This window comes from Canis lupus, chromosome 19 (genome assembly GCF_011100685.1).
Source record: "Canis lupus familiaris isolate Mischka breed German Shepherd chromosome 19, alternate assembly UU_Cfam_GSD_1.0, whole genome shotgun sequence".
NCBI lineage: Eukaryota > Metazoa > Chordata > Mammalia > Carnivora > Canidae > Canis > Canis lupus.
Genome location: NC_049240.1, coordinates 13,405,712 through 13,429,737, shown reverse-complemented (window position 1 = coordinate 13,429,737; position 24,026 = coordinate 13,405,712). Strand labels below are relative to the sequence as shown.

General features: G+C 38.5%; 1 protein-coding gene across 4 annotated transcripts in view; it reads left to right on the top strand.

Moving 5' to 3' along the window:
• Nucleotides 1-24,026, top strand: part of LOC102151797 (importin subunit alpha-8-like) — a 256,796-nt gene that overhangs the window by 95,936 nt on the left and 136,834 nt on the right. Inside the window, exon 5 of one of the 4 annotated variants that reach the window (XR_005373924.1) lies at nt 13,309-14,345. The exons of the other annotated variants lie outside the window; for them this stretch is intronic. The gene's annotated coding sequence lies outside the window, so the exon portion shown is untranslated. Of the gene's footprint in view, nt 1-13,308; nt 14,346-24,026 lie in introns of those variants that run through there. 4 annotated transcript variants of the gene reach the window in all.

Here is a 24,026-nt window from a genome sequence, read left to right as displayed (position 1 = left end):
TTTGGTATTTCTTAATTCAGTAGAGTATTTCATGAGCTTCAGAATTAGAGACATAATCAACATGTCTCAAAATCAATTCCCTCCTTCAGAGACCACTGACTAGTTTCTTTGCTTTTGGATTCTGTGGATTAAGTGTTACAGAAAATAGTTTGAATAAAAAATAGAATAAAAAATGTTTTTTATTCTACACTTTCTCTTTTTGTCATACTTCTTCCATCACATCCTCTAATGTACTTCTTTTCTCTTCCTTCTTGTCCTAGTCTTTCCCAGTGACGTCTGCGAAATGGTATTGAGTGATTTTTGTCAGTGTCATCCCTGTATTGAGCTGATTTCCTCATGGCCTCTTGAGTGAGACATGCTAGAAACGCTAAATATACTATGTGGGTATTTGGGCTTCTGATCTACATACTTGAAACCAGCAGTCCCTGGGCTCTTGTGGTTCATGCTGGTATTCAGGCCTGAATACAGATCAGACCTCCATATTCTTCAAGAAGTGTCAGCATTCATGAAAGTTGAATATGAGTGAGCGACTCTTATTTTTATAATTTCATTTAAATAATATAATTTATTATCATAAATTTACATGTTACTCTACTGTAAATTAAGCCATACTAGGCTTAGCTCCAAACACAAAGTATATCCCTTGTGAATATTATCCTTTTCATAGAGACTCTTGGGAGGGACATAAATTGTATTTTACATTTTAAGAAATCATTTATTTTCAGAGAATTCAGGGACTTGACCACTGTGATTACTTGTCCAGGCTTACGAAGATCCCACAAAGCAGGCAATATCAGGCTGGATGGCATAGTGCCGTTCATTTATTTATTCACTGTACATTTATTGAATGCTTCCCTGTTCTAGGCCCTGCTGCATGTTAGAGTTGCAGGGCAAATGGAAATAGAATCAGACTGATCCCTTGCCTATAAAATGTGTACTTGAGCCCACACCAAAAGAGTCCAGGTGTTCAGAAGTAAAACCACTTAACAATAGACACATGGGAAAATGTCTTCTAACTAAATGGCTGATTCAACACTGAAGAGAGCTTTATGACAGAAGCAAAATATTGCCCACCAACACTTCAGCTGCTTTAGGGCCGCCTACTTCAGGTTGTCTGTCCAGGGCAACCTCCTACCTCTGAGAACTAGGGTTTTTTTCAGGTGCCACCACTCAGAGGGCCACAAGAGGGTGCTTTTCTCCTTTCAGGTTATGCTGTTTTGAAATGCAACTGCTCTTTGCACTGAGTTCCTTGGGTCCTGGGAAATTCAGTATATTCATCTGATTCTAGGGAAGAGAAAAGTGTAGCTTTGTAAATGTATGTTTATTTCAATAATGTCTGTGTCCCCCATTGAAATATAAGCTCTGTGGGGAAGGTCTTCTCTTTTTGCTCATCCCTCTTTTCTGTGGAATAGCTTTAAGTCCGGAACATACAAGGCCCAGATTATTTGTTAGTTTAAAGAACTGATCTTCACTGAGAGTTTTAGCTCAAAGTTTTCCTGTTGGTCCTCAGCTGCTTGAGTCTGGGGAACACTTTCCTGTTCCTTGAGCCTGCCACCATGACCCAGCCTTCTTCCCATCTTCTTATGAACATCTCTTCCTATCATCCCATCCTTAGAAAAGAGGAATGTCTCCAGTGATGCCTTCACCTGCTGGTCCTGGGAGGATATCTGGGAAGACACCTTCAACACAACCAGATCTCAGTTACCACTCACAGGGGTCAGCCTCTTCTGCAGGCTTATACTTAAGGGCATTGTTGATAGGTGCCACCTACTTCAGTTACTTTTAAATGAATATTTAAATAAATACTGATGCTGGAATAGAAACCACCCCAAAGTTGAGGGGAGCCTTTCTCTTATAACAGAGACTTATAATACTATCTCCTGAGAACATATATTTTCCATGTTTTTGAGAAGGAAATACATGTGTATCATGATGACTTTGGAGGAGAATAACTTTTGATACAAAGGAATCCTTTTGTTATGTGGTTTAGCATTGCTAGAGTAGCATAAAGAGCATGGACCTTGGCATCAGGTGGCCCTGTACAAAACCCCAAAATCTAAGTGTTCATCTTACTGGGTGTGTCTTTGGAGATATCACTTAACCTCTTTGAGTCTTAATTTCCTTGTCTATGAGGCTGGAAAATAATATATACTTCATAACTCTCTGAAGTGCAGACTTGCTTTAAGTTAGTTTATGAAGTCATCAGCTTTTATTCAACATCAAAATAAGAAATGGTGTTTGAAACTTGTATTTAAAATTCTATTTAAGGATATTGTTGAGGAAGTTGTTTTGTTCATCATGCAGCGTTTCTCTCCATTGTAGAAATTCTGATTTGGTCTTAATACCAAGAACAGCTTGCTCTGCTTTAATCTTATGGACTTGGTGATTTATATAACTGATTGGTTTTCCTTCTCCAAACTAGCTGCTAGAAAGCCTAAAGTCAAATGTGTGGTCTATCAGTATGTACACATTGTGTACGTATTGTGTGGTGTATTCATTTTTGGCCTCATACATGGCTTCACTTAGGCACTCGCCATTATATTGTATATTTTTTTTAAGTTTACTCTCACTTTTCATTTATGTTATGTGTTTTAAGTACTCTTATAAGCTGCTTTTTAGCCTTTTTGAAATGAGACAGGATAAAAATATTTCATTACTAAATAGAGAAGCAAACACTTATTTATTTATTTATTTAAAAGATTTTATTTAATTATTCATGAGAGACACAGAAAGAGAGGCAGAAGGAGAAGCAGGCTCCATGCTGGGACCCCCATGCAGGACTTGGTCCTTAGTCTCTGGGATCATGCCCTAAGCCAAGGCAGACACTCAACTGCTGAGCCACCAGGCATCCCAATTTGAATTTATTTTTTAAGTGATTTATTTATTTATTTGAGAGAGAGAGAGAGAGAGCATGCAAGTGAGGGGAGGGGCAGAGGGAGAGAATCTTCAGGCAGACTCCCCACTGAACACAGAGCCCTACGATGATGTGGGGGCTCAGTCTCACAACTCATGAAATCACAACCTGAGCGGAAACTAAGAATCCAGTGCTTAACCAACTGAGCCACCCAGGTCCCAGGAGCAAACACACTTAAAGCAATTTTCACAGTGATTGGCCTGTAATAGACATCTAACATAAAAATTAGTTTTATATCTTCTTGTAAATAAGTCTTTATTCTTTGTGAATCCAAGTTGGTCCCTCATGGATTATATTAGAAAGGGTATGGTAAAGAGATTCTTACATAGACAAAGTTCTCAAAATGGAGAGGTGTTACTGAATTAGATGGTAGTAGGTAAAACTGTAGAACAAGCTGAGAACCCAAATAGTCCAATCTCTGTGGTGGAGTTTCCTGTAAATAAGCCAGCCTAGACCAAAAATAATTTAAAAGTGATTTCAATTTTTACTTGAGTCTCTCAAAGCACATTAAAGGGAAACTTGTTCTTATCCACCAGCCACTTACGATAAAATTTTGCTACTTTTCCTTTCCAATTCTCTTTTTCTCTACCTCCCAACATATCTACTGACAATTAAATTTATCCCTTCTGTCCCCACCCCCCAGCTCTCTGTCATGTAGACTGGCCAAGCTTCTCTGGTTAGTTTCCTAGTTTTCTCATACTTCTGTGGACTTATTTCCCGCTACTCACTTCCTGATTCTGTATCATAAAAGATTTATGAACTAGGCTGACAAAGACAATTCTTTTGCTTGCGGGTGGGTTGAGGAATTCTCACATGTTAATAAATTTTCTCTGTCATTTAGAAAATAAAGGGTGATTAATGTGTGGGTAGAAAAGGAGAAAACTCTGGAATGTGGCTCTACCTCAGGAATACACTCAGGCATGTTGGGGCACACGTCTGAGTTTCATTCTTCTGGTCCTGCCTCTACTCAAGTTTCTCTTGTCCCAGGATAAGGAACTTTATGGTGTCTATAACCTGGGAGTAGGGTCATAATATCCTTATGTTGGTTGGGGCTGATGATATTGGTGCAGAGTCAGGGGATAATAACAGGGAAGAAATGATCCATCCCACTCTTAGTTTCCTCTGAGTGTGTGGAAATGGCCACCCAAGATTGTTCTTCCTCTGGGTGGAGAAAAGCTCAGATTTATTACACCTAATTTGCTAATGGAAAATGGAGGCATCCATACACTAGTTATTTTCTTGCTCCAAGTAAATAGTATGTCAACTTATTGTAAGCCTATATGCTTATGTATCTGTTATGTATCTGATACTTTAGGTTAGCTGATCCAGTCTCTGAATTAAGGACCAAAGTTGAAGAGAATCAGAATGAGAGCTAGGCCAAGTCAGAAAATTGAGCCACAGAAATATTGACCCAGTACCACAAGGTTAATTAATTAATATGATCATTCTGAATCAAACTGATGGGTTTTCCTCCTTATTTTAGATCACATTCTTTTCTTCAGTGAATATTTATTGAGTGCCTACTTGCCAATTCTGCTAAGTGGTGAAGACATTAAGATGAAAAGACACTGGCCCCTGCCCTCCAGGAACTATAGCATAGATAATGTTCAGTGCCATAATTGAGATATAAACCGAATGTCACGGGAATGTAGAAGGAGAGACTAACTCAATTTGGTAGTGTTAGGGAGGAGAGAACACTGAAGCTAGAATTTAAGGATCAAGAGACATTTGCTCATTTGCTGGGGTTATATTTACCAGATTTTAGTTTGATCACACTATCTCATAAATATTAGAAAACAAGTCTGGCCAAATGTGGTCTTACCATTTGGCTTTTTAGGTCCTGTAATTAGCGACAGTCCATAGTAGTATCTCTAGCATCTCTGGAATGTATTTCTGAGCTGAAGAATTTAAAAGATGTCATACATAGTCAGAGATAAGCCACATCCTTGAGGCTTAGTGGATGAATGCTCTGGTACTTTGTTAATGAGTCTTATGGGAGACTTTCACTTGGGCCACCCAGTATTTACTTCCTATGGCAATAACACTATGTAAAATATATATTCTGATGGAGAAAGATGATCATTCTGAAACATGAATATAGAAGCTTAGGTCTGGGCTGAGTGGACAGAAGTTGCTGTCATTGGGGGGTATTAGAGATGAGGACTCTGTAATGCAGTGGGGATTCCCTTCAAGCAGGGGTAGCAAGGTTGTTGGATTACAGCTTGAAACTAGAGATCTTGTTTGGTGCTTGCATCAGAATTACCACCAAGGAGGCACCATTGCTCTGGCTTTTCTTAGCACTCCAACACCTTTCTTTCCATTCTTTAGAAATAAACTCTGATTTAGAGCTTTGTATTTCTTTCCTAGTGTTTGTTATAAAAGTGACCATTAAATACAAGGTTTTAGTGACTAAAACAGTTGGAGGCCACAGCCAGGCTGACAGCTTTAGGAGAGAGTTTATTTTCCATTTTTTTCCCTCTAGCCTGGCTTCAGCTTTAAATTAGATTGTAATAATCATAACGAAGCTCCTCCCTGCCTTAGTTGAGAGCATACTGAAGACCTGGAATCTTTCTAGGACTTTATTTATGACAGAATTCCACATCATTTTAGAGCTTTCATCTTCTATGTTGCTCAGCACTTTATGGGCCTTTGTTTTCTATAGCATTTTAAAAACCATGGTTCAAAGCCATAAAATTCTCTAGGGCACTAGAAAGATCTTTAGGGAAAGCAAGCTCCCTCCCCCCATCCCTGGCCCTTGTCTTTGTTGTTATAGCTCTTACTGTGTTAATACTGGAATACACAGTAAGGTGGGTTAGCAAAGGTATTGGTTCTGGAGCCTTATTATCTGGGTGTATTTCCAGATAATTATCTGGGTATATACCAGCTGCTTGACCTTAGACATCTTACTAAACATTTCTTTTCTGTAGTTTTCTCAGCTGTAAAGAGAGAACAATGGTAGTACCAATTCTGAAGGATGTTGGGAGGAATCAATGAGTTAGAATAACTTAAAGCACTTAGAACATTTCTTTGCAGTGACAAATGCTTAACATTTATTAGCTGTTGTTATTAGCTGAGAAGTTTGTAATTTGTATAACGTAATTGATGAGACTGAATGGTCTAGTAGTCATCAAATAATTATACTCTAGTTGGTTTGTGTGTACATGCTTGCTAATAGTATGGTGAGAGAATTTTAAACTCTAGACAACTATACTCAATTGGTTGCTACTTTCCCATAATTTCCTACAATAAGAGGAGCTTAGAGCATTGGGTTTGTTTGATTTGAGCTGGTAACAGCATGGAGTTTAGAGTCAGAGAATATAGTCAAGTACCAATTCTTTTTTTTTTTTTAAAGATTTTATTTATTCATGAGAGACAGAGAGAGAGAGGCAGAGGGAGAAGCAGGCTTCATGCAGGGGGCCCGACATGGGACTCGATCCCGGGACTTCAGGATCATGCCCTGGGCGTGAAGGCAGGCGTTAAACCGCTGAGCCACACAGGGATCCCCTCAAGTACCAATTCTGTTACTTGTGTAGCCTTTTGGTGGTTTAGTTCCCTCATCTACAAAATAGAGATTATGTCTCACAAGATCATTATAAGGATAATGAATGTGAATATTTGGAACACATACCAAATACTCAAAATGATTGTAGAGGGGGTTAGGAGGAGGGATTGGCTGACTGTGGGTCAGTTCTGTTTATGATTAGTTCCCTGGTAACAAGTGATGGGGATGGGAATTTGCTCAGAGCATTAGGCATCCAACAGCAAAGGGGAATCACTCAGTCCTTTTAAACTTCAAGAGTGTTGGGAGAAGTTACAAAACCAAGAAGGGCAAATGCATTGTGTTGCTGTTGTATTACAAACGTAAGTGTGAGAGTGGACAGTTTAGTTCAGATGAGTCATTTTGCATGTGTCCTGTCTTGTCCAGGAATTCTATTTGCGTAAGATGTGCAACATAGGCCAAGAGAAGATGATGAAGGACCCAGTCTTTCTTCTTAACTGTTGGAAATAGTGACATTGGTTGTACTCTCCTGGGGTTTATTCATTGTTATAAGATTCTCAAATTTTAGTGGATGTAAAACTCAAGGAGGGGGCTTATTTAAAGTGTACTTTCCAAAGGCTAATCCCCAAAATTCCATTTTGGTAGGCTGTCAATGTGGCCTGGCAATCTGCTAGCTTGGGGGCTTTCTCTGTGCTTTTGATGGTGGCTAGAAGACTACACTTTAGGAAAGACAACTTCAGTGAGACTGGGCAGAGTAAATTCCCTTGTAGAAGGCAGCTGCCCCATCCACTGGCCTTTTTCCCAGCATGATGGTTTGCCTCTGAAAAAGCAGAAACAAAAAAGCCAGTTTTGCTTTATTATGAGCCAAAGCACTATTTAATAACCTATGCTAATTGTTTCTCACAACACTTCATGGAAGACAATATTAATTCCATTTGACACAAGAGGAATGAGGGACACAAGGAGGATTTCTTTAGGGGTGCAGTATGGTTTGGTGCAAGCGTGAGTTATAGGCAAACATTACACAGGTCCTTCAATTTGTCCCCAGCCATCTGGGTATTGCTAAACACATCTGTTCCTTCTCCTGGAGAGGATGCTCCACTGCTGCCGCACGATTTAAATTATGTCAAGAGAGGGGGCTCCATTTGTCCATTTCTCTGGTTCACAGGGATGGCTCAGGGGAGCCTTGGTGTTGCTGTGATTGGCATTTGTTCAGGGCCTGGGTACTTAACTCTGAATTTTGATTTGGGCATTTGCCAGGTACAATATTCTGCCAAGGCCTTCCCAGTCTGTTCTGTGCTGTTTTGCTCCTGAAGATTTACAGCTAGTGAAGGGATAAAGAAAGGTCACTGCGAGAGGCAGCAGCATGTGGTGGTGACTCATGGTCTGGCCCTGGTGTGGAGCCAGTTTGGGTGGAACGCTTGAGTGGTTGCTGTGCTTGTTTTCACGTGGCTCTCTGCCATGGCCCTGCAGGAAGCAGTTTCTCTCCTGTTGCTGGTTAGAGGGAAGGCCTGGTCATTCTCCCCATGCCTGCTGTTATGGACTCGGGTCAGGCCAATGAAGCCTGGTGGCCATTTTACAAAGAATCCCACAGGGTAGGGGCTCAGGAGCTCAGGAGACAGTGGGATGGGCCAGTCCTGGGAAGGGTCAGATCTTAGCTACCAGCCACAGCTACCAGCTAAGGGCACATTGACAGCAGGGGCTAAAGGAAGTTGGGAGATGCTGGTAAGCATGGATTTCTGGCAAGCAGAGTTTCTCAGTTTTGGCACTATTGACATTTTGGACCAGATAGGTCTTTGTTGTGGGAGGGAGTGGCTGTGCTGTGCATTATAGGATGGTTAGCAGCATCCCTGGCTTCTGCCCACTAGATGTCAGTAGCACACCCTGATGCCTTCCCATTACCACTCGCTCTCCCCCTCCCACCCCGCCGCCATTAAAGCAACCAACAAGTCTATAGACGTTTGTCCAAAGTCCTTTGGAGGCAAAAAATAACCCTCAGTTGAGAACCACTGTAGTATAGTTGAGTCCCCAGTGTGTACCCAAGGTTAAGAAGAACGATTCTCCATCATTTTATCCTTTTTCATCATTATCACCTTATCTTTCTTCATCATTATCACCATCATCATTATCAAATTTATTGAACACTTACCATGTGAGAGGTACTGTATTTTGCATCTCAAATTCCACACAACAATTCTAGGATGAAGAAGCTCTTATTGGTCCCACTTTATGGATGAGAGAACTGAAGTTTACAAAAGTAAACAAAAACTGAAGTTACAAAAGTAACTTGGCCGAGTTCAAACAGGTGATATTTGGGACTCAAGCCCAGGTATAGATGCCTCTTGCTCACCCTGTTGCCATGTATAGAGCCATAGTATGGGAGAAAACCTGAGATGCAGGACAAAAGCTGGCATGCAGCATAATGGGGCTGCCAGCTGGAGGCAGAGCCTCTAATTCAGGGCTGGAATTCAGGAATATAGCTATAAATCCTGTGGAAATAATTAAGGGCTTAGATGAACTTGAATACCAGGTAGGTGATTCAGATTGAGATCCAGCTACTTGAAATGAGATGTAGGTTGGGGGTTGATCACAGATAAATCTCTACCTATGCCCAACTGTTCTCCTATCTGTTTGTGGTACCTGACTCCTGAGATATACCTGATATGAGCCCAAATGTGTCTTTTTCATTCAAATACTGTTCATTGGACTGTAGCTTCTCATTTTAACTTCCATTCATTCCTTTGGTGCCCGCCCTTCTTTTTTCTGCTTTTTCTACTTACTCTCAGCTGCCTTGTGTTGGGGACATGTCTGTTGGAATGAATGGACAACAGGAGGTTGCTGATCACCTCTGGCACACTAAAGACCCTATAACATGACAACTGAACTGGTGTGATCTCTGGTTTATATAAAATACTTGTAGCTTGTAGGACTGATGATTCTGCACTGAATGCAAATAGTCAGAGCCAATCCTGGGAAAGTTTGTTTGGCAACAACTGCATTTTTTAAAGGAAGGGCCAGGGTTTCCAATTTTGTGGTTTTATCTATCAGGAGCACCATACCAAGGTGAGGAAAATGTACTTGAAACCAAATTGAGCCTCTCCAATGGGTCCTTTAAGGAAATTTTTTCATTAACGGGGCAGCAGAAAAGATTTTGAAATGCACAGTTGTTTTGTAGTCTGCCTAATACCTAGAACCAAATGGTCTTTGCTTTGAAAATGACATTATCAGAGGGGACATGATGAGATGAGCACTGGGTGTTATACTAGATGTTGGCAAATTGAATTTAAATAAATTTTTTTTAATGACATTATCAGCACCAGCTTCAATTACAGGGATTTCTCTATCCACACCCAATTAATTAGTACTTAAACTCATGCCCAATTTGAAAACTGTGAGTACAGTTGGAAAAGGGAGAAGCCCAACAAAGTTGCACAGGGCCTACCTGGGATTGATGGTAGTTTGGGGGTTTCTGCTACCCATGAGCCTGGTAGATACTGCTGTCCCATCAAGCCTCCTCAGTATGTTAAGGTGTATATTTAATAGTCACTACATAGGCTTCAGTGTCCCTGTAAGACTGTGAAATTATCTCTGTAGTTTCCTTGTCTGTTGAATTCCCTTTGTCTTTCCCTGATGGTCTTGCCCTTTCTAGAGGATATTGTAGTTGCTATTTGCTGGTTCAATGAGGTGTCATTTGAAGGAACATCATAAAACAGCAAGGCTGCTCAGTGGAAATGTCTGACTTTTGCTCACTCTGTTGTTATCTTTAACATATTAGATATATTCAAAATCAGAAAAATAACACATATTTAAAAATTAGGAAAATACATATTTATTGACAAATTAGAAAATACAAAAAACAAAGAAAATGAAAAGGAAAATTACTTTGTAATATCACAACTCAGATATAGTCACTGTTAACATTTTAGCTGTATCCTTGTGTTTTTGTTTTGGTTCTTATAAAGGGGGTGGATAGAAGAAATTACTATAAGACATGTAGCATGTTCTTAATAAGAATATTTAAAATGATGCTTACATAGATCTTCTGATTTCTTGATAAATGATTCCTGATAATTTTCAAAGATATGGATGGTTTTAAAAATTGAAAAAGAAGGGCAGCCCGGGTGGCTCAGTGGTTTAGAGCCACCTTCAGCTCAGGGCGTGATCCTGGGGACCAGGGATTGAGTCCCATGTCGGGCTCCCTGCATGGAGCCTGCTTCTCCCTCTCCCTCTGCCTGTGTCTCTGTCTCTGTCTCTTGTGAATAAATAAATAAAATCTTCAAAAAAATTTGAAAAAGAAATGCTAGGGGCGCCTGGGTGGCTCAGTCAGGTTAGTGTCTGCCTGCAGCTCAGGTCATGGTCTCAGAGTCCTAGGATTGAGCCCCATGTCAGGCTCCCTGCTCAGCAGAGAAGTCTGCTTCTCTCTCCCTCTGCTCCTCCCCCTAGCTTGTGCTCTCTCTCTCTCTCAAATTAATAAATAACATTTTTAAAGAAAAAAAAGAAATGCCATATTTTTCTCCTTGCTGATGAAAGGTATATCTACAAGATAGTGTGTATACATGCAAGAGTGTGTTTGTGTATGTGTGTGTGTATGTGTGTGTGTAAATGGACTGTCTGTGGTTCCTGAAAAAGAAATTCTGTTGCTGGATTTGCTGACTCACTGCCAAGCCCTGCTGTAGGCAGGGAGCAGATTCTGAGTTATTCAAGCCAAACATTTGGCCCTCATGGTTTATTGGCCACTGTGACAGACTTCTCCTCACACCTCACCTCCTCACGTCTTCCTTGTTGGCATGTGGGCATATCTGGCATTTTGTTCATTTTGCCTCCTCATCTCCTCCTATTTCTTTCAGTTACTCTTTAGCATGTCTCAAATTTATACTAGTACCACCCCAACTCCCTAATGCACAATGTTAGAAATACCCAGACATTTCCTTCCTGAGGTCACTTCAGGAATTTGCTGTCTCCTTCTAAGACCTTATTTGTTCATATGTGTGCCTTTTCAGGACTCCTGTGCTATAATGAGAAGTCCTCAAGGGAGGCAGCTTTAGTTACCTTCATTTGTTCACAGTCACTCATGGAGAGATTCTCCATTTTCTTTCCTAGCCCAAAGTAAGATCAGGATATACAACTGAACTCAAGTTTTGTGAAGTCCTGAGGTGGACAGGCTTGGTGATGTGAAGGAGAGAAACTGTACAACCTCATTGGATAATTCCTTACCATACTGGATAAAAGATCATTTTGTACAGACTGGCATGACCAGCAGTACTATCACTGAAAGGATGCATCCTAGGACCATAATTTTAAAAAGCTAAAAAAAAAAAATGTTTAGCTTTAGTTGGCAAAGAACTTGACACTGGGGAAGTTACTGTAGCCTGCCATAAAGCATCACAATGTATTAACATGACATGAGATGGCAGGGCTGTATATGAAGAGCTTGTTTTTTTCAGTTCCATGGTATTTCTTCCCCTTCCAGTTAGTTTTTTTGGTTTACTTTTTGAAAAGTTTAGAAAGAATCCTTAGCTAGAAAGAGTCTAACAATAATTGGTTTCTAAGTTCCAATAATTGCCATTCTAAACATTGATCACATAGTCACTCAATTAAACCTTAAAAAAAAAAAAACCCATGAGAGGATCAGTCACCCTCGTTTTACAGATATAGACATAATATGGACTTTAAGAAACCTACCCAGTCAAGCAGTATCCACGTTCAGGCCAAGAGTCTGCCCTCAGCTTCCTCTTTTAAGAAATCAGGAGATAAGACTCCTGATTAAAAAAAGTCTGAGTGGTCCTCAATTCTTGGGTGTAGCTATGAGAGAAATGCAATTTGCCTCAAAGGAAATCCAGACTCGGTTTTGCATTTAGCTCTTCTTTTGGTCTTGATTCTGCTTCCTCTGTAGGAAAGAATTGTTCTTCTACAGCAGGGCCATTGTTATAACAGAGACAATTACTTTCAGGCAGCTGATCTCATTGAGGCAATTCTACTTAGTGATAAAGACATTTGTTATAACGTACACAAGAAAAGATTTAAGAGAGGGCAATACAGAGAAATGGAAACACTCTTCAGTTAGGAAGGAAACTTCCATAGTCCATATTTCCAAGGAAAGTTCATACTCTATAGAGCAGGGACATGTATAAAAGCAGAGAGAATATGGTTCTGAGGATGAAGCACTAAATTGGCTGAGGGAAACCTCTCTTTTCTGCTGATTTGCCACATGTTCCCAGCAAGTCATTTGGCCATTTTAGACTTCCATTTCTTTGATGAGGTTGCTATGGTAAGGCCTGAAGAATCACCTGTAAAACTCTCTGCAAGTAGTGATTTCTGATGATCTCATTTAATCTCAGGAAGTGAGGTTTCTCAGCATCTCATGTGTCTGTAAGTCTGCTGGGAGTCCTGCAGCCCTAGCTGCTACTGGTTGAGCAGTACTTTCTGTGGTCTGATTCTATATGATGGTCTGATTCCAGCAGTGCAGGGATCTGGGTGTGCAGAGAAACTTCTCCAGGTGGGAAGGCTACTGTTGACCAAAGCAACACAGATCTTTCACTGTTCTTGTTCTGATGATGTTATCAACTGAAATTGAGTTCTTTGTGATAGTGATGATAGTGAACATGGAGGATGGGACAGTGGTGTTGACTTTGTGTTCACCCATCATTACTAATAAAATAACTTACTTCATGAGATACTGAGATATTGTATAAGGGACTATGCATATATTTGCAAAACTAACTCTGTTCTAGATGTTAAAATGTACTTGGGACTAACTTTCTGATTATTTACTTCCCAGAGCAAAGTCCATCCCTTTCCCTCTTTTCCTATAAATAGGTAAACAGTACTCACAGTCATGTTCTAGTCTTAGAAAAAAAATATTTAAGCTGAGATTTCTTCTCTCATTCTTTTACAGTGTCTTTGTTTTCTGGCTTTTGTTTCCTGCATTCCACGACTCACTCTGGTCTCTGTTTCTGACCTTTATGGGAGTGCCTCAAGACTCAATTTCCTTTAAGTGATATCATCATTCCATAAATGTCTAGGCAACATGCCTAGGAGAAGAGCAAATCTTTGCCTTGACATTGGAGAAGCTGAGCCCAGATATGGTGCTGAGGTTCAAGAGCAGGAGATGATGCCAGAATGGAAGACTGAAGTCAGACTGGGAAAAAATATCACATTAAGGGGGTTAGATTTTAAGCTGTAAAATACCAAGAAGTTCACAGAAGTTTTATACAGACAACACACACACACACACACACACACACACACACATGGATTCAGGCATCTTATTTAATAAGGTTTCATTTATAGTTCAATACAAAAGTTTGATAATCTCCAATTTCGTATTAGGCTACCAAATTTCAAGGTAGGTGATTGGGATACAAAGACGGGTAAAACATGGTTCTTGCTTTCGATGAGGAATCTGAATTACATCATGACAAATAATAATATAGGAAGATTTCAAATTAAATGCTTAGTCTTCAGGCTAACAGAAGATTTTAGATAGAAGAAGAATAATTTTTTTAATTAAATAAAAATAACTGTTGTTGGCGATGAAGGTAAATTAGAGAGAAGAAACTGGTAAAGTGTTAATTATAAATTTCCATTCATTGTTGATCCTCTTCATTGTTACAATATTTGCTTTCAACTTTGGGATCCTTTTGATACACACTTTGGGAAATGCTACTCTTTTGATTTCTTTCTAACACCCTGTAGCTAACACCCACTTAGACAGAAAAAACAAAATGATGATACCAAGAAGAGTCATGGCCAGATTTGCTTTACATACCAAGGATTCTTGCCTATTTCCAAATGTTCTGGGTGGATGTAGATTATTTGGAGATAGTCCAGCTAAAACTTCTTACGAATAAAAAATGTTGCTATAATTAAAATCTTTCAGGCCCAAGTTACCTTTTTCCAATAATTCACTTGTGATTTATACTTGGAGACATGTATAATATCAAATTACCTAAGTGGGGAGGTGGAAGGGAAAGAAAACTAAGCTCTGTTGTAAGGATCAGTTGTCAGAATATTGCTGACTTCATAAACCACTCAGGCTTTTTTTTTCCAGGCCAACACTTGATGTATTTATAGCCTTGTAATTTGGTTACCTATCACTTAGCTTATATGTGAGTCACCCATGAAATATATGCACAGGGACCAGAGGTACTAATTACAAAGGTAGAGTGCAGGTGGGAGGGCCCTGTTAAGACCCCTGTTTAACAACAGTGGCAAATTGTAGGGAAAGGATCATTTATCATTAAATGGCATTAAGACTAAAATGACAGAGCTTTTGAGTCAGGCTTTAGAGAGCTATTCAGCTTTGCTCCTGTCAAGCTGAGCTTCCTTTCTTAGAGTCACAGTTTTCCAGTTTGATGTGGTATGTTTGTTTCATGGAACAGAGGGAGGCAGCAGGGAGAGAATCACAGTGGGAAGGATGGTAAGGGAGGCTGTGGGAGAGGGAATTAGCTATTTGAGTAGAGTCATTTGTGGTGACTTAATTTTGCTTCAGAAGGGATATTTGGACCTGTCAGAAATTACTTTTTATTTATTTATTTTTAAGCTTCCACATTATTCTTTTCCTGGAATGACTTTTCATTCCTGAATCTACCTGGTTGAAATCTTTTTTTTTTTTTTTTTAAATTGAAGTATGGTTGATACACACTGTCACTTTTGTTTCAGGTGTACAACATAGTGATTTGACAATGCTTATGCTATGCTCACAACAAATGTAGATAACGTAAGTCATCATACAACGCTTACAGTATCATTGAAACATATTTCCTGTGCTGTACCTTTTTTCCCTGTGACTTATTCATTGCATAACCAAGTCCTGTAGCTTCCATCCCCTTCACCCATTTTGCCCATCCTCCTGCTCCTTTTCCCTCTAGCAACTATCAGTTCTCTGTATTTATAAATCTGATTCTGCTTTTAGTTTATTTGTCTGTTACCCTTTAGGTCTATCCATGTTGTCACAAATGGCAAGATCTCATCCTTTTCCTATGGCTGAGTAATATCTTCCTTATCCATTTGTCTATTGATGGATATGTGGGCTGCTTTTATATCTTGGCTATTGGAAATAATATCACAGTAAACATAGGGGTGCATATATCTTTTTGAATTAATTTTTTCTTTTTCTTCAGGTAAATACTCATTAGTGGAATTACTGGACCATGGGATAGTTCTATTTTTAATTTTTTGAGGAAACTTCATACTATTTTTGATGGCGGCTACACCAATTTACATTCCCACAAGCAGGGCACTAGGGTTCCTTTTTTCTCCACATCCTTGCCAACACTTTTTATTTCTTGTCTTTGGAATTCTAGCTACTACCTCGTAAAACCCTGTCCATCTCTCAAAATCCATTTAAAAAGTGACTCCCTCTGTGGAAACTCAGGTCTTATATTGTCTTTTACTTGTATACTAGCATATTAAATTCAAATCAAAGGTGTTATATTTGGGAGTAAGAAAAATTTCATGCTAAAAAGTGAACACATTGTCCTGTATCAAACAAATGTATATGTAAGGTTATTTTATTGATTATTTATAAAGTTTTCTTCTGGTAAAATTGTAATTTCCACCTAGCATGAAGAGGAATGAGTTACTTACTTTCAGGACAGATGGCATACTTTCCTCCCCCTATGCTTGTCCTTACACAGAAAAAAAAAAAGAACCAGATGTTGGGGAACTTTCTTAAATAAAGTTATGCATTCAAGAGCCAACTAGACCTTGAAAATTAATTCATTCTGCTCTGAATTTGTATGCAGTGTTTTATTTCTCAATTTAACTGTCTCAGTGGTCCATTTCAGCTGTGGAAACCTACCTTGGAGATGTTTTGGCCGCAAACAAACTCAAAACTAGATTAATTACTAAGTTACAAATAGTGAGCAACTGTACTTAAAAGCAAGCTCAACACAAAATAATGTTTTCATGCAGTTGAAAAGACACACTCCAAACCTCCTTTTGGAGTTTGGGTAGCTGCTAAACCAGTGCAGGGGGAGAATTCCCTAATGGTGTTTGGATACTTTTTTGTGAAGCTAGAGTCATATCTGTGTGCAGGAAAGATGAAATCCCTGCAGCCAGTGGTGAGCATAGTTCCTAGCAGGATTTGGTAATGGTGATTCAGAAGCCACTGGTGATTACCAGGAGAGATCTAGAATTATAGCCAGTGCCTGACTTCAGGGGTCTTGGATTGGAAAGACTTGGCCATATGCATTCAAATATTCCTCCTCCCAAATTCCTTCATTATACACAAAAAGACTTCATTCACAACTTAGTGGCTGAAACCCAGATGTCATTTATTTAAAAGATAGTTGTTAATGCATATTATATTCTGGGTATTGTGAGAGTTGGAAAGAAATAACATATATTTCTATAACCTCCTCTATCTTACCCAGTCTAATGTGATACGAGTTGTTCTTAGTGAACTTGTAGCAGATTAATAGCAGCTTTTTTCTAAACTGCTTATGTAATCATTTTTAAAATAATATTTTAAGATGTAAGTAGTCTACTTAACCTATGACAAATGAGAAAAGAATGTACAGTGAGAAAAATATTCTCTTTAATAAATGGTATTGGGAAATCTGGATAGCTACATGTAAAAGAATGCAACTGGATCGATCACTTTCTTACACCATTCATAAAAATAAACTCAAAATGGATTAAAGACCTAAATGTGAGACCTAGAACCATAAAAATCCTAGAAGACAACATAGCAATAATTTTTCTGACATCAGCCATAGCAACATTTTTCAAGATATGTTTCCTAGGCAAGGGATATAAAGGCAAAAATAAACTGTTGAGACTACATCAAAATTAAAAGCTTTTGCACAGCAAAGGAAACCACTGGCAACACAAAAAAGGCAACTTACTGAATGGAAGAAGATATTTGCAAATGATATGTCTGTAAGGAGTTAATATCCAAAATATATAAAGAAACTATACAACTCGGCAAATTGAACACCAATAAAAAATAAATTTATTATTATTTAAAAAAAAAAACTATACAACTCAACACCAAAAAACCAAATCTGATTTTAAAACGGGCAGAGGACCTGAATGAACATTTTCCCAAAGACATCTAGATAGCCAACAGATACATGAAAAGATGCTCAACAGTACTAATCATCAGGGAAATGCAAATCAAAACCACAATGAAATATCACCTTATACCTGTCAGAATACCGAAAGTAAAAAAGACAAAAACATAACAAGTGTTGGTGAGGATGGGAAGAAAAAGGAATCCTTGTGTTGGTGGCAATGTAAACTGATATAGACATTGTAGAAAACAGCATGGAAGTTCCTCAAAAAATTAAAAGTTAAAAATAGTATATGAGCCAATAATTCCAGTACTGGCTGTTTACCCAGTGAAAATGAAAATACTAATCCAAAACGATATATTCACACCTATGTGTATTGTAACATTATTTGCAACAGCCAAGATATGAAAGCAACCTCAGTGCCTATTGATAGACAAATAGATAAGGAAGATTTTATATATATAAATATTTTATATATATATATAATGACAAATATATATAATATATATATACATACAAAATGGAATAGATGTACATACAATGGAATATTACTCAGCCATAAAAAATAATGAGATCATGCTATTTATGACAACATGGATGGACCTAGAGGATATTATACTAAGTGAAGTAAGTCAGACAAGGACAAATACCATATGATGTCACTTATATGTAGAATCTAAAAAACAAAACAAATGAATAAGCAAACAAACCAAAAGCAGAATCAGACTTATAAATACAGAGAACAAACTGATGGTTGCCAGGGAGAAAAGGGATGGGAAGATGGGAAAAAGAGGGGAAAGGGAATGGGGGATACAGGCCTCCAGTTATGGAATAAATAAATCATGGGAATAAAAGCACAGAATAGGAAATATAGTCAATGATATTATAATAGCATTATATGGTGACAGATGGTAGCTATACTTTCATGAGCATAGCCTATCCTATGGAGAAATTGAATCACTATGTTGTATACCTGAAACTAAGGTGATATTATGTGTCAACTATTTTTAGATAAGAAAAAACCTAAAAAAGCAATACATGTATGTAATCCACGAACATGGTTTTATTTTTTTAAGCTTTATTTATTTATTTTAGAGAGATGGGGCAGAAGGGAGGGAGAGAAATTCCTAAGGAGACTCCGCACTGAGTGTTAAGCCAATGTGGGCTCAGTTTAAGATCCTGACTGGAGGACGCCTGGGTGGCTCAGCGGTTGGGTGCCTGCCTTCGGCTCAGGTCTTGATCCCGGGATCCGGGATCGAGTCCCGCATCAGGCTTCCTGCAGGGAGCCTCTTTCTCCCTCTGCCTGTGTCTCTGCCTCTGCCTCTCTCTCTCTTAGTCTGTGTCTCTCATGAATAAATAAATAAATCTTTAAAAAATAATAAGATCATGACTAGAATGGAAACCAAGGAGGAAAATGAAGTTTATGACTTCAGTATATCACCAGCACTGGTCTTTACCCATTAGGTTGCAATTTGTGATGAATAATGAAAACTTCTGCAGCCCTTGTACCTGCTGTTTTGACTTTGCCTTCAGAATCTCCTCAAACTAATGAAGCGTAGTATGTTGTATGATATTCCAACTGCCAAAAAGATCAAGCAAGGGTATGCCCTCCAAGGATAGAAAAACCTTAACTTTCTCCAGGACTTTTATGAATGCATTGTATCTTTCACTTGTCTGAGGAGCAATCCAGATTAACGTTAGTGGCTCCCCTAACACTGGAGGCACGTGCAACCTTCCAAGAGGAGCAAAAGGGCCTATGGCAGAGTGGCATGATGACACAGATAACTTTGTTTAAAAACATCAGGAGGATCCTGATTCATCTGCTGCATTCACTGTTCATATTGATATCCTGTGATAGTATGTAAGAATTTAGCTCAGTCACCACCCTCATCTTTCTTCTCTTTGTATTGTAATTATATTAGTATTTTTGTTCTTCTAAGGATTACTTTTGTAATTCAAAATAAAGTACCTAAAAGCTTCTCTCAATCAATGAACTATTGACACAATTTCTTGACCATTCCCTTCATAAAGTGAAAATATTGATCTTCTGCCCTTTGTAATACATGCATGCGTGCATGCACACCCCCCCCCCCCACTTCTTCACCTTCTAGCTCCTTTCAACTGTAATTTCCTTTCATAATGTCAAGGTTGATAATATTTATACTCTGTTCAGGAACATAATTATTCTCAAAATTCATTTAGAGTGATCCGTTGTAGGATTTTCCTTCTTTTTTTTTTTAAGGTTTTTATTTATTTATTTATTTGAGAGAAAGAAAGAGAGCATGAGCAGAGTGGAGGGGCAGAAGGAAAGAGAAGCAGACTCCCCAGTGAGCAGGGAGTCCAATGTGGGGCTTGATCCCAAGACCCTGAGATCATGACCTGAGCCAAAGGCAGTTGCTTAATTGACTGAGCAACCCAGCCACCCCTCATTGTAGGATTTTCTGAGAATTCAGGCCAAGCTCAGTGGACCATAACTTCTGGAAAAAGCCCCTCTTGGAGCAACATTCTGTTTTCAGTATTCTGGCCTCCCACCTACAGACTGTGGTTTCTGTTTATTGAAATTGGTTCTGAGCTTAAACCTAGAATTCCTTTTCGTACCTTATATTACAATGTATCAGGCTTAGAGTTTTGAGTTAAAGTTGTCCTGTTTAATATCTTGTAATATATTTTCACCCAACCTTTTTAGCCATCATTTTCCTCCTGATGTTTTTGTTTGGCCTTCCACACTTAAGGCCATCCTTGATGGAGGACAGTGCAGCCATTCTCTGTTACCATCTTCTATCATCTGTTGATGCTGTGCCATATTCCTGGGGCTACTCCACTTCTGCTTTATTCTTTTTATCTAACAGAACTTTAAACATCCTTCATCCCAGTCTGCAGTACTTTCCTGGTGAAAATGAAAGCTCAGGTAAACTGTGTGTTAATAATGAGAAATTTGGGTTTAGGTTATTTATCTTGCTGGATCCATACTGTAACAATAATAACACATTTATTTATTTATTTATTTATTTATTTATTTATTTATTTATTTATATTTTTTGAGAGTGAGAGCATGAGAGTGAGCAGGAGGCAAGGGGTAGGTGGGTAGGGGGTAGAGGGAGAGGGAGAGAGAGAATCTTAAGTGGGCTTCACATCCAGCATGGAGTCCCACACAGAGCTCTACCTCACAACCTTGAGATCATAACCTGAGCAGAAATGAATAGTTGGATGCTCAAATGACTGAGCCACCCAGGTGCCCCAATAATAACATTATTTTAAAAAATACTTTTTTATGTATAAAGTACTTTTCCTATATTGTCTCATTTAAACCTTACAACAACTCAAATTTGGAGTTCAATAGCTTGATTAAGGTCATAGCTAATATATAATAAAGCCAACCCAGCTCTTCAGATTGGGGGCCCTCTTCTCTTCCATGCTAACATGTTGCTAGTATAAGTTCTCACTACTAGGATATTTTTATAAGTAACCTAAAACTCTCTTGCTGTAATATAAAGCAGTTTCTTTATCCTCTCCAGCTTTATTGAGATATAGTTGATATACTATACTGTATAACTTTAGGCTATACAATGTGTTGATTTATATATTATATATTGCAAAATGATTACCACTTTCCATCCTATCACATAATTACCATTTCTTTTTTTTGTGGTGAAGACATTTAAGAACCACTGTCTTAGCAACTTTCAAGTATATAACACAGGATTACTAGCTATAATCACCATGCCATATATTAGCTCTCCAGAACTTGTTAATTTTATAACTAGAGGTTTGTACCTTTTGGCCAATGTTTCCCCATTTCCTCTACCCTCGAGTTCCTGGTAATTACTATTCTACTCTGTTTCTCTGATAAATTCTTTTTTTGATTTTATTCTCAGTGAATATTTTAAAGAATATTTAATCACTCTAAATTAAAGGATTTTTTCAAAATGGTAGTTTGATTTCATGCAGGACTAAGGTCATATGAACCTAAGGAGAAAACACCGAAAAAGACTGACAGGTTTCAAACATGGCTTATGTCATATGGTCACACTTCTCATTTCCAAACAAAGTGTGTGTGTGTGTGTGTGTGTGTGTGTGTGTGTGTTTGGCTGACATGATAATCCCCTGACTATCCCTTCTTCCACTTCTATCCAACGCACTAAAACCTTTCCAATCTAAAGTTTAAAAATATACTGAAGAATGTAAAAATTGCAAATTTAGGTGTTCCCGGGTATTATAAGCTTCTGGAGGAAATGTCAAAACACTTTTTCCGTTCTGCTCATGGATCATTCCCTGTGGTACCTTCTCTCAACCTTGTCTTCAGCAACATGTTCTTTCTGGGGCTCAGATCGGAGGCCTGGGTCCATCGATCTAGGAAGGACAGAGACCCTGGCCTGACTTAGATGAAGGTATAGGGGTCAGGCCAAGTGATTACAGGGGAAATGGCTAACAGGTAGAAAGAGGCTGTGGCAAGTCCTGGAACAAGTAGCCTTGGGAAGTGGGGATGCCCTAAGACTGGAGACAGGAAAAAATTTCTTATCTAATAGTTCCAAATACTGACTGAAAATAATCAGTCCCTTTTATCAGGAGGCAACCAACATTTATGCCTCCAATGCTACCTGCAAAGAAGGCCCTTTTTGTTCTAAAGGGTTGAAATCTTTATTTGGTTTGGTTATATAGTGGGAGAGATGGCTCTGCCATGCAGACTTCCTCAACACCTCATCTGCTGGTAACATTGCACCTTCAAATGGGTTTACATCCTCTTTGAAGAGTCAGGTTTTAATTTCACCTTAATTTGGAGCAAGTGGATTAGCTGGGATTAGTGTGTTTCTCTTCGTTGTAGTTTTCTTCCTTGGTAATTTTGTGACCCTAGATTGAAATGGATTTAGGCAGAACCCTGAGACTTGGTTTTAACAGGCTTGAATCTTTTCCACTGAGAGAATATTATTTACCTGGATACTTATTTGGTGGGGGGAGGCCTGAATCAACATATTTTAGGTTGTAATTGACTTTGTGGGTTCCAGAAACAAGAGTTGACTTGTTTTTTTTCAAGATTAGGAAGTATTTCAGGTCATACTTGTTGAAGAAAACATTAAAATATGGGGGCATCTGAGTGGCTCAGTGGTTGAGCATCTGCCTTCTGCTCAGAGCGTAATCCCAGGGTCCTGGAATCTAGTTCTACATAAGGCTCCTCACAGGGAGCCTCCTTCTCCTTCTGCCTATGTTTCTGCCTCTCTCTGTATCTCTCATGAATAAATAAATAAAATCTTTTTAAAAATTAGAAATATGCATACTAGCGTAGAAGTTACTTCAGACCAAATGTTCATAGATGGATTCGTTTCATTCCATTCAAAATATGTTATGAATGTCAAATACTAGAAATTGAGACAATAAGGGGCACCTGGGTGGCTCAGTCAGTTAAGTGTCTATCTTTGGCTTAGGTCATGATCCCAGAGTCCTGAGATCAAGTCTAGCATCGGTCTCCTTGCTCAGTGGAGAGTCTGCTTCTCCGTCTACCTCGTGCTCTCTCATACTTGGTCACTCTCTCTCTCAAATAAATAAAATCTTTAAAAAGAAAAAAAGAAACTGAGACAATAAGAAATAATAAGGAGTTGTCTCTTCCCTTAGGATATCTATAGGAGCTGTGGAGGCAGAGAATTACCTTAGAAAGTGCGATGAGTGCTATGGCCATTTTACTTTGTGTTAGAGAATTTCAGCACAGCTCTGCAGCCAAGGTCTTTATGTCCAATATTGTCCTCTAAACAGGAGGGGTTTTTTTTTTTTAAATGACCAATCTGATATGGTGGCTAAGTATAGCTCTCATAGCATGTGATTGTTTTGATTATTCACTATGTGTCCTACATCCCCAAAGAGACTAAAATGGATTGGTTTGTGTTTCCCACATTAGGTTAGGAGCACTACAGATATAGTATATTAAGTTTGAAGTGTCAAAGAGAAAATTATCAGTTTAGAATTTAATCAATCTTTATTTCTACTGGAAGAACTAAATATATATTATAATGTATACTTTTAGATGCCCTTCTTTCTGAAAACACAAAACCCTACTCTTTATTAATTAGCATGATAATTTTTTCAAAGGTGAGCAGGAAATTGTTTTAGGTTAGTTCCTATTTAATATAGCTTCCTGATGAATATTTATATTGAAATTTGAGGTTTGTCTGTTTCTTATTAGAAGCCCAAATGAGAACTCAGAGCATGTGTATGTGTGTGTGTGTGTGTGTGTGTGTGTGTGTGTGTGTGTGTATACACCCGTGTATGTAGTGATGGTGGGGGCACCCATTCCCTTCCAATGCATCAGTATAACTCCTTATTCTTATTCATTATTATTCACTTGGTTCCTCTTACAATGTGAATAGAAGGAGAAAAACATTTATAGATCACTTAAAACATTTTACCAGAAGAAAGGGAACAAATTAGCCCACTTGAATCACTAGCTTTGCAGAAGAGAATGAGCAGAAGATATATTTAATCCTTCATCAAAGACTTTATTTGAAATTACTAATATACAGTTCCGCTTGGAACAGTGCTAAATGAGTTATTAGAACATTTAAACAAGATCATCATTGTTTTTATTAGCGGCATTATTTCTTCCTCC